This window comes from Triticum urartu, chromosome 3A (assembly GCF_056163025.1).
Source record: "Triticum urartu cultivar PI428250 chromosome 3A, HENAU_Tu73, whole genome shotgun sequence".
Lineage (NCBI taxonomy): Eukaryota > Viridiplantae > Streptophyta > Magnoliopsida > Poales > Poaceae > Triticum > Triticum urartu.
In genome coordinates, this window is record NC_141875.1 from 569,705,376 (window position 1) to 569,716,439 (window position 11,064).

Here is an 11,064-nt window from a genome sequence, read left to right on the forward strand (position 1 = left end):
TATAGTAAAATGATCCATGACCTGCTGCTGCCGCCGCTGAAATTGAAACTCAACTGAACCATGTCTTGCTGCTGCTTCCGTTGCTAGATGCCGCCGCTACCTGCTGCCGTTGCTAGATGCCGCTGCTGACGACTGCCGGCATGGCGGCACACAGTTTCTTCAGAACTGAAGCGGTGAAGCTCACAGGCCACAGTAAACAAAATCCATCCATGTAGTGCACTGCTGGACGAGAGGATCGCATAAGCGTGTTGATTCTGGATGAGGCGGCCTTAGCGCGACGCGTGCTTCGGGAAAGACGTGGGCTCTCGCGGACTACAAGAAGCGGGGCATGCGGGTGAGGTCCATGCTCTCCTTCAACTGTGGCGACAGCTGCGGCAGCGAAACAACCGCGACGAGGGAGGCGTCAGGTAAGGCGCGCTTGGAGGCGGCCTTGTGGGAGACGGGGCCGACGGTGAGCGCCGGGGCTGTGTCCACGGAGCAGTCGCGGTCGGCGGCCGATCCCGGGAGGCCGAGGCGGACCCCACATCGCCTCTTGGATTGGGGTGGGGGGACGAGCAGCAGGAGGACGACGCAGGGGTGGGAGCGGCGGCGGAGAAGTGAAATCGCAACGGGTGGGGTCGGGGAGTGGAGGAGACAACGAGGATATGATGGCTCCAACAAGATGGCACGTGACGCACGGCGGGGCGATGTGGCGTGATCCTGCGGCCAGGAACCGGCCACTCATTTCATCTACTACCCCTATAAAAATAAGAGAGGGCGGAGAACCAGATCATCCTATCCATCGAAACCTGCAATCCCATGGTCTACATCACTCCAGCATACTAAACGCGTTTTATGCTTTAATTACCCACCATGCCATTGCCTTAATTATTTACCCACCATGCCATTGTTTTAATTATTTACCCACCATGCCCATTGGATTAACATCGTCCCGAACACGTCGCTGCCCTCTCGCTACCACGCCGTCGGGGCAGTTTGGCCACCGTCCCACACCTCGCCCCACCTCTTCCCTACAACTCCACGCCAGCCACGCCTCGACCGCCGCCGGACAACCTCCACCTGTGCCTGTCCACAAGCGCCGCTGGACAGCCGCTCCGTCCACGCGCCATGCGCCACCGCGCCGTCCGCACTCGCGCTGCCCGGACCATCGCGCCGTCCAGCGCCCGCACTGCCCACGCGCCGACCAGGCCGCCACGTCCACTCCAAGGATCAGTGTTGAGGACGCCACCCGCGTCGCCATCTCCCCCTTCGAGGACTCCGTCGACGGCATCAGCGGCAACCTGTTCGACGCCTACGTCAAGCATAAGTAACCGTCGTCAGTCGATTCTTGAGCTGTTGATTGATTCTTGGTCTGTTCTTGTGTCTTCTTGAGCTGTTGATTGATTTGTTTTGGGCGTGGATGCAGCCTACTTCATGGGCGCGCGCCGGACTGTGCGCAAGGGCGACCGCTTCGTGGTGCACGGCCACATGCACGCCGTGAAGATCAAGGTCGTCGACACGGACCCTGACGAGTGCGTCATCGTGGCAGCGGGCATGCAGGTCTTCTGCGACGACGCCAACCCGGTCAAGCGGGAGGACGAGGGGAGGCTCGACGGCCCGGGCTACGACGACATTGGCGGCGTCCACAAGCAGCTCGCGCAGATCCGGGAGCTGGTCGAGCTGCCGCTGGGCGTGAAGCAGCTCGCGCCACCCCAAGCTGTTCAAGACGCTGGGCGTGAAGCCACCCAAGGGGATCCTGCTCTACGGCCCGCCCGGCACCGGCAAGACGCTGCTCGCGCGCGCCATCGCGGCCGAGTCGGGCGCCAACTTCGTCGTCGTCAACGGGCCGGAGATCATGTCCATGATGGCCGGCCAGAGCGAGGACAACCTGCGTAAGGTGTTCGCCCAGGCCGAGGCCCGGGCGCCGTCCATGATCTTCATGGACGAGATCGACGCCATCGCGCCCAACCGCGAGAAGACGCACGGCGAGGTGGAGCGCCGCGTCGTGTCCCAGCTGCTCATGCTCATGGACGGCCTCCGCCCGCGCGCGCAGGTCATGGTCATCGGCGCCACCAACCGCCCCAGCAGCCTCGACCTCGCGCTCCGGCGCGACAGCCGCTTCGACAAGGAGATCGATATCGGCGTGCCCGACGAGGTCGGCCGCCTCGATATCCTCCGCATCCACTCCAAGGACATGCCCCTCTCGGACGACGTCGACCTGGAGCGCATCAGCAAGGACACGCACTGCTTCGTCGGCGCCGACCTCGCCGTGCTCTGCTCCGAGGCGGCCTTCCAGTGCATCCGCCAGAAGATGGACGTGATCGACCTCGAGGCGGACACCATCGACGTGGAGGTTCTCAACTCCATGTCCGTGATCATGGACGACCTGGTGCACGCCAAGGAGGTGACCAAGCCGTCGGCGCTGCGGGAGACGGGTCTGGTGGAGGTCCCCAAGGTGTCGTGGGCGGCCTGGAGGATGTCAAGCGGGAGCTCCAGGAGACGGTGCAGTACCGTACCGGGTGGAGCACCCGGAGATGTTCGAGCTCTTCGGCATGGAGCCGTCGCGAGACGTGAGCTCCTCGACTGTGACGTTGCCGGGCGACGTGCTGCTTGTCACCTCGATGTCCGCCAGGACGGTGTCGGCCTTGCGGTTGATATCCGCCGGCGGCGGTCCTTAGCCCACACCTTGAACGTGTCCCGCGGCAATGGCGATGCCTCCGCCCTGATGCACACCACGGACGCGGTCGCGCCTGGGCCGAGCACACTGCCGACCAGGCGGAACGCGCGGTCATCCTCCTCCCTGAGCAGCAGCCGCCAGATGGGGCAATGGAGCACGCTTACGTATCTTGACGAAGATCTCCCTCCGCGAACTGCCCTTCGCCACCGTTGCGCCCCTTCTCCGGCTGATTGATGCGCGACGATCTCTTCCTTCGCTAGGGCATGGAGGAGCGACTCAGCAGCCAGCCTCGGCTTATTAGTGCTCTGCTGGTCGAACCTCTCCATCGCCGCCTGTGAGTCCTCCGAACCAGCTGCAACCTGCATCCTCCCCTTCACCTCTGTCTTTCTCCAGTGTCTCTGCTGAGCTGTAACTGATTCCAGCATTTAGGAAATGGCTTTGTAATCTCCATAGAATGTATACCTTCTTCTATCATGAAGTCTCAACTAAGTATGGGCTGATTTTTTACTAGCGTAGGAGCAAGACCACTGACTAGCGGTGTTCTGGATAATTTACTAGCCACTGAAGTCCAACATCTAGACGACATAAGAAGAAAGGTAATAAGTAAGTCTTCTGCTAAATGAAGGGCTTGGGAATGTCACTAATCAGGATTGGCAAGCTCAAAACAAGGAGGTTAGGATGTGATTGCTTAGAAGTTCATATATGTTCTGTTTCAAGTCAGCATTAGTGATTACCAACTTAACAAGAGAATGTGCAGGTTATCAATGGCAAACCACTAGATTCAAATTTCAGGATTACAAATAACAAATGCGTTTGGACACCTTCAGGTTACAATCAGAAACTCTTGTATTTAGGATCATGCGCATATTGAATGTAAAGTAATGTTTTTAATCACCCATGTGTTCATGTTTCAGATTAGAAAAAAAAGATGACCTGAAGAGCTCCATGAAGTCAGCTGTGATGTTGCAATAAAATAATCAATGACAGAGGTTTCGCTGGTAAGCCATCTGAGCAAGACAAATTGGTGCAATCCTAATATGTCATTTTTCTTTAATTTGCTTATGCATGTCCTTATACTGATTTGTTCTGAATGTTTGCGGCAGAATGACTTCTGCAATGAAGCTTCTAACCTTTATGGGGATGAAGTTGCATGTCTCCATTCCAACTGTGCAACACATTTATCGTTTATAAGACAATAAAAAACATAATTCTTCATTGGTGTACATGTGCTTGACTTATCAAAGCTCAGATTCAAGTGCTTAATATTCATGACTGTTATATATTTTGGAGGTAAGCAGTCAGGGAACAAACAGACATGTCGTTTAAATAATTCTATTTCACAATGAAATGATCTAACTATCTCGAAAAAATAACTATGCATCTAGCTAAGTTGTTCTTGTGAAGTGTTATTTTTTTATTAGAACAGGGTAATGAGTTTTGACTGTTACGGCCAGGCGTTTATCATTTCGTGTGCCATATATGTAATTAAGTTTGATTAGAAAACCATTCGGATATGTAGCACATTGACCGACATCCAATATTTTTTTTCTCATATTAAAATCACTCTTTTGAATGCCCTAAAAATCGGAATATATCGGTATATTTAAATTTCCTGCATTTTTGTGGTTCCATAAATTTCATCCACTTATATTTCATAGTTCCAGGTTTTCAGTTTTCTACTGCTCCAATTAATTATGAATACATGTGGAGTTCATCACTCAGAAAGTGAACCTTTGGCTTGCTGAAACCATCAAGATGCTACAGAAGCTCTAATCACCTTGCACAAACAGGGTGCACAGGATAAATAGGACACATGAAGCAACTGTGAACATGAGGCATCAAGTTAGCAGGGTAAGCTCGAAGCCAGTAGTTTCTGTTGTTCGCACTGAGGTCTAACCTCTTGTTTTTTCTTCTCAGTGAGACACTTCTAGGAAACCTTGAAGGGTTCTTCTTAGATCCTGGATGCCAAACAAAACTATGCAAATTAAGTGACCAGCAATTATGCTCGCAAAAAAAGGGCGGCGGAGATTGCTGCAAGAGGTTTGCATTTTCATTTGGCCCAAACCATGTTGACTTTTGGCTGGAAAGTATGTTACCATGTCATATGAATTGTTACCTTGGCTGTTTTTCATTGTTATCATTTTCTTACACCGCCATTAAGAACTATAACTACAGACAAAGTGTTGGGAATATATGTATCTTAGAAAAGAGCATTAGTCAAGCCGTGTGTTACACGTGCAAACTTACTAGTCTAGATAGTGCGCGTGCACTTTGAAGTTTTTAGGAAAAGTATTTGTGGGAAGCCGGATTCGAACCACCGCGCCAACGTACATAGGCAAAAGAAACGGTGAAATAACCACTGCACCACGACAGCTTAGCTGTCTAGAACCCAAAAACAAATCTATTTATAACTTCTTCAAGTACAACATTAACATAAATACCCCTAAAGAACAACATTAACATAAATTTTGTACCATATAAATCATTTCAGAAAAGAAAACGTAAAAAAGGAAAAGAAAAACATAGATTTGTAATAAAAGTTCACCGAATTCGGAAAAGTTCATAAAATTTTGAAAATAAACACGAATTAGGAAAAAATTTCTAAAAAAAGTTCATCAAATTATAAAAAATAGTTCATCGGTTCTGATTATAGTTCACAAATTTCAAAAAAAGTTCATCGATTTTGGAAAAAAGTTCAACGAATTTGAAAAGTTCATCAAAGTTAAAAAAATAGTTCATCAAATTTGAAAAAAAGTTCATTGGATTTGAGAAAAGTTCATCGATTTTGAAAACAAGTTCATCGAATTTGGAGAAAAGTTCATTATATTCAAATAAAACTTCATCGAATTCCAAAAAAAGTTCATCAAATTGAAAAAAAGTTCATGCATTTTGGAAACGAAATAAGTTCATCTGCTTGAAGGAACCGATCACGAATTACAAAAAGAAAAAAATGGACAGATAAAATAGAAAAAAGAAATGAAAGGAAAATATACGTGAAAGAAGAAAAGAGGAGAAACATCTTGCTAAACATGTGGATGTGGTGGCTGGGTGGTTAGCTCTCCTCAGAGGAACCTAGACTTCGCAGGATCGAGTCCCTGCGCGCGCGTACGCTTTTTTTGCACGGTATGGAAAACAGACAACGAAAATGAAACGGGCCGGCCCATCTTGCGGGAGGTGCTGTCCGCCTGCAGGCGCCGGTTTGCAAAAACAACTGTAACCGGCGCCTGCAGCGCCAAATAGGAAATGCCCCTGCAGCCACGGGAGCGCGTACCCTCTCCCTGCTCCCCCGCGCGCCCTCATGGGCCGGCCCATGTGCGGAGCGGGGAGCCCCTTGTTTTTTTAGCCTTTTTTTTTTCTGTTTTCAGCTTTATTTTGTTTTTAAAAATAATTAGTATTTCAGAAAAATTTACAAATTGTCCAATTATTCGTGAATTCAAAAATTGTTCACAATTTGAAATTTTTACAGGAAATGATAAATTCTCAAGGATTCAAGAAATGTTTGCAATTTCAAAAATAATGTTCGTCTATTCAAAAAATGTTTATAATTTCAAAAAATGTTCACGATTTCAAAAAATTATTCACAATTCCAAAAATTCACGATTTCAAAAAAGAGAAACAGAACATTAAAGAAAAGAGAAAAAGAAAAAATTTCACAATTTCAAAAAAATGTTCATGATTTCAAAAAATGTCCACGATTTCAAAAAAATGTTCACGATTTCGAAAAAATGTTCACAATTTCAAAAAAATAAACAGAGCATTAAAGAAAAGAGAAAAATAAAAATGTTCACAGTTTCAGAAAAAGAGAAACAGAACATTAAAGAAAAGAGAAAAATAAAAATGTTCACAATTTCAAAAAAATGTTCACGATTTCAAAAAAAGAGAAACATAATATTAGAGGAAAGAGAAAAAGAAAAATATTCACGGTTCCAAAAAAAATCACGATTTCAAAAAAAGAGAAACAGAACATTAAAGAAAAGGAAAATAATAATCAGAAAGGGTAAAAAGAAAAAGGAAATACAAAATAAAAACAGGTAAAAATAAACAAGAAAAAATCGGTTCTGGGAAGGTTCTAGAACTTTCCCAAAACCGGTGGGGAGGAATCCCTATATGGGCTGGCCCAAAAAGCTGCGGACGCTCAGGGGGGGTACGCGTCCACTCGCTAGCGGGCGACCTACGCGCCATATAGGAACCCTGCACATACGCGTAGGACGTACGTGACCCTGATCGATTTACTATGTCCAGTAGCTGGGGCCATCATGCATGCCTTGTCTAAGAGGTGGGCTTCGTGCAATCCAGTCCATATAATATTTGCACATGGGTAATTGATGGAAGTGTGGACATGGCACATTAATTTACAAATATGTTACTGTGCATGCAACTATCCCTTCATGCATTATGTACATGCATGTATATGGATTAGTAGTAACCGCAACTCATGACTGTATATGTAAAAGTGAGCAACCAAGGACTAACTAGTAGTGCATGTGCGTACATAGAATATGTAATGTATCCACGACTTCTTCGTTTCTTTCCTTCTCTAAATCATGAACATATGCATAAAAAAAATGTCCCTCACTGATCCAACTTTATAATTAGGTGTGACAAAATTTCATCGTACAAATGGAAACTGAAATCTTATATTATCTTCTTTCATGTCAATAATAGCACATATGGTATGTAGGAAAGGTCTACCAAGTATTATAGGAGAAGACGGTTTGCAATAATTATCAAGCACAATGAAAGCAACGGGCACATAATTTATATTTGCAAAAATGAGAACATCATTTATTCTACCCAAAGGTTTCTTAATAGTGGAATCCGCTAAGTGCAAATTAATGGAACATTCATCCATATCCGTAAGGCCTAGCACATCACATAAAGATTTTGGTATAGTGGAAACGCTAGCACCCAAATCACATAGAGCGTTACATTCATAATTTTTAATCTTTACTTTAATAGTAGGTTCCCATTCATCATGCAATTTTGTAGGTATTGGAACCTCTAGCTCTAGTTTTTCTTCATGAGCTTTTATCATAACTTCAATAATATGTTTAGTGAACGCTTTATTTCGTTATAAGTATTGGGTGAATTTATAATGGATTGCAACACGGAAATACATTCTACTAAAGAGCAATTATCATAATTAAAGTCCTTGTAATCCAAAGTGGTTGGCACATTACTAGTTAAAGTCTTCCTCTCCAAACCCACTTTTATCATTTTTTTAATTTAAGGTTATCCCCCTTCGAACAATTGGGACGCCTTCTAGCTAAAGTTGACTCGTCTCCAGTACCTTTTTCATCAAGTTTTATATTACTAAACAAAGATTCAATAGGTGAGACACCAATCATTTTAGTATCTTCATCATGATTGCGATAAAAACCGGGCGGAATCGCTTTTTCTTGATATTCTCGTTTAACTCTCAACCTAGCGGTTCTCTCTTTAATTTCATTAATGGAGACATAAATAGATTTAATAGACTCATTAATATCATGCTTGGGTGGCAAAACTTTCATTTTGTAAGTATCCACATCATGAGCAATTCTATCCATGTTCCTAGCCATATCATCAACTTTATTCAATTTTTCTTCTACCATGGCATTACAAATCTTTTGGGAATTGATCAATTCTTTAATATTGTTCTCAAGATTAGAGGATATCCTATTACTATTATTATTATTATCATTATCATTATCATTATTATTATTATTATTATTATTATTATTATAAGAATTACCATAGGAATTACCATAATTATTAGAGGAATTTCTAGGAAATGGCCTAGGATTGAAATTACCTCTATAAGCTTTGTTGTTGAAATTATTTCTAGAGACAAAATTCACATAAATAGAATCATTATTTTGCTCAATCAAAATGGCACATCATTGGGATCAACATGAGCACTTTTACTAGCAACTAATTTCATAGGAGCATCAATTTTATTACTCAAAGTATTAATTTCTTCAACAGAATTTACCTTCTTACTAGTTGGGGTTCTTTTAGTGTGCCATTGAGAATAATTCGTCATAATATTATCAAGGTGTTTTGTAGCTTCTCCTAATGTGATTTTCATAAAGGTATTACCTGCGGCAGAGTCTAGAAGATTTCTTGAGACAAAGTTTAGCCTCGCATAAAAAATTTGTATGATCATCCATAAGCTTAAACCATGAGTGGGAAAATTTATTATCATCAATTTCATTATCTGCCAAGATTGTGCAACATCTTCATGCTCAAATTGCTTAAAATTCATAATTTGATTTCTAAGATAAATAATCTTAGCGGGAGGAAAATATTTGGCAATAAAAGCATCCTTACACTTATCCCAAGAATCGATATTATTTCGAGGCAAGGATGAAAACCAAGTTTTAGCATGATCTCGTAGAGAGAATGTAAATAATTTCAACTTGAAAATATCATTATACACATCTTTTTTCTTTTGCATATCACATAATTCAATGAAAGTATTAAGATGGGATGCATCATCTTCATTAGGACTATCAAAAAATTAATTTTTCATAACAAGATTTAACAAAGCAACATTAATATCACACGACTCTACATAGTGGAGGGAGGACCAACCGGAGTACTAATACAATCATTATTATTAGTGTTGCAAAAGTCGCGCAACTTGGTGTTTTCTCGAGACATAGCGACAAGGCAAGCAAACAAGCAAACGGAAATATTTTTATGTTTTTTATAAAATTGTTTTAGAAGTGGGGGAGATAAAAACAAGAGGCAAATGAAAATAAGAGCAAGTAGATGATTGTTTATGCGAAGGTACTTGATAGGTTTTGGTGATGTCTCCCCAGCAACGGCGTGAAATTCTTGCTGCTACTTGTGAGCCGCGTTGGGATTTCCTCAAAGAGGAGAGGATGACGCAATACATTAGAGATAAGTATTTCCCTTAGTTAAGAACCATGGTTATCAATCCAGTAGGAGAGCCACACAGAACCTCGTTAGCAACACCTACACACACAAACCAAATACTTGCACCCAACCCAATCAAGAGGGTTGTCAATCCTCTTGGCGGTTATTTGTAAGTATCAAATCTCGTAGTGGTAGATAGATAAAATAAATTACAAATTAAAAGAAAAAAGAAAAGTGCAGCAAGATATTTTTGAATTTTATATATGATAAAAGTAGACCCGGGGGCCATAGTTTTCACTAGAGGCTTCCCTCTCGAACACAAAGCATACGGTGGGTATACAAATTACTCTTGGGCAATTGATAGAAAAGCGCGTAGTTATGACGATATTCAAGACAATGATCATATATATAGGCATCATGTCAGAGATAAGTAGACGGACTCCTGCCTGCATCTACTACTATTACTCCACCTATTGACCACTATCCAGCATGCGTCTAGAGTATTAAGTATAAAATAGAGTAACGCGTTGAGCAAGATGACATGATGTAGACAAAGTAAATCCAACCAACATGAATAAACCCCCGTCGTTTCCCGATAATGGCAACAATACAAATACGTGTCTTGTCCCCTACTATGTCACTTGGATATAGAGCACCGCAAGATTGAACCCATTACAAAGCATCTCTCCCATTGCAAGATAAATCAATCTAGTTGGCCAAACCAAACGGATAGATCAGAGAGAAATACAAAGCTATAATAATCATGCATAGATAAGTTTAGAAAAGACTCAAATATTTCTCATGAATAATCTGATCATAAACCCACAATTCATTAGATCCCAACAAACACACCGTAAAAGAAATTACATCGGATAGAACTCCAAGAAGACCGGGGAGAACATGATATTGAACATCAAAGAGAGAGAAGAAGCCACCTAGCTACTAGCTATGAACCCTGTAGGTCTGTGGTATATTACTCACGCATCATTGGTAGGGCACCAAGGTTGATGTAAATGTCCTCCATGACTGATTCCCCCTCCAGCAGAGTACCGAAAAAGGCCTCCAGATGGGATCACGGAAGAACAGAGACGGCGAAAAAAGTGTTTCGGGTGGCTCTCTGTTGATTTCCCAATATTTGAGAATTTATAGAAGTGAAATTAGTTCAGACGGAGCCACGAGGGGCCCACAAGGCATCAGGGCATGCCTACCCCCCTTGGGCGCGCCCTGTTGCCTTGTCGTCTCCTCATTTGCCTTCTAGTCTCCTCCTGAAGCTTCTAGGGTCTCTCTTGTCCAGAAAAAATTGTCAAAAAGTTTCGTAGCATTTGGACTTCGTTTGGTACTGATTTCCTGGAAAACCAAAAACAGGCAAAAAACAACAACTGACACATGACACTGGGTTAATATGTTAGTCCAAAAAATGATATATAATTGCATATAAAACATCCAGGATTGATACTACAATAGCATGGAACAATCAAAAATTATAGATACGTCGGAGATGTATCACAGGGCCGACCAATAGGCCGGTCAAAGAGGGCGACCGC

The 11,064-nt window shown here is 43.4% G+C and overlaps 1 pseudogene; it reads left to right on the forward strand.

Annotated features, from left to right (window-relative positions):
* Nucleotides 1-908: 908 nt before the first annotated feature.
* LOC125546981 (cell division cycle protein 48 homolog) lies at nt 909-2,808 on the forward strand (annotated as a pseudogene).
* The last annotated feature ends 8,256 nt before the right edge of the window (nt 2,809-11,064 follow it).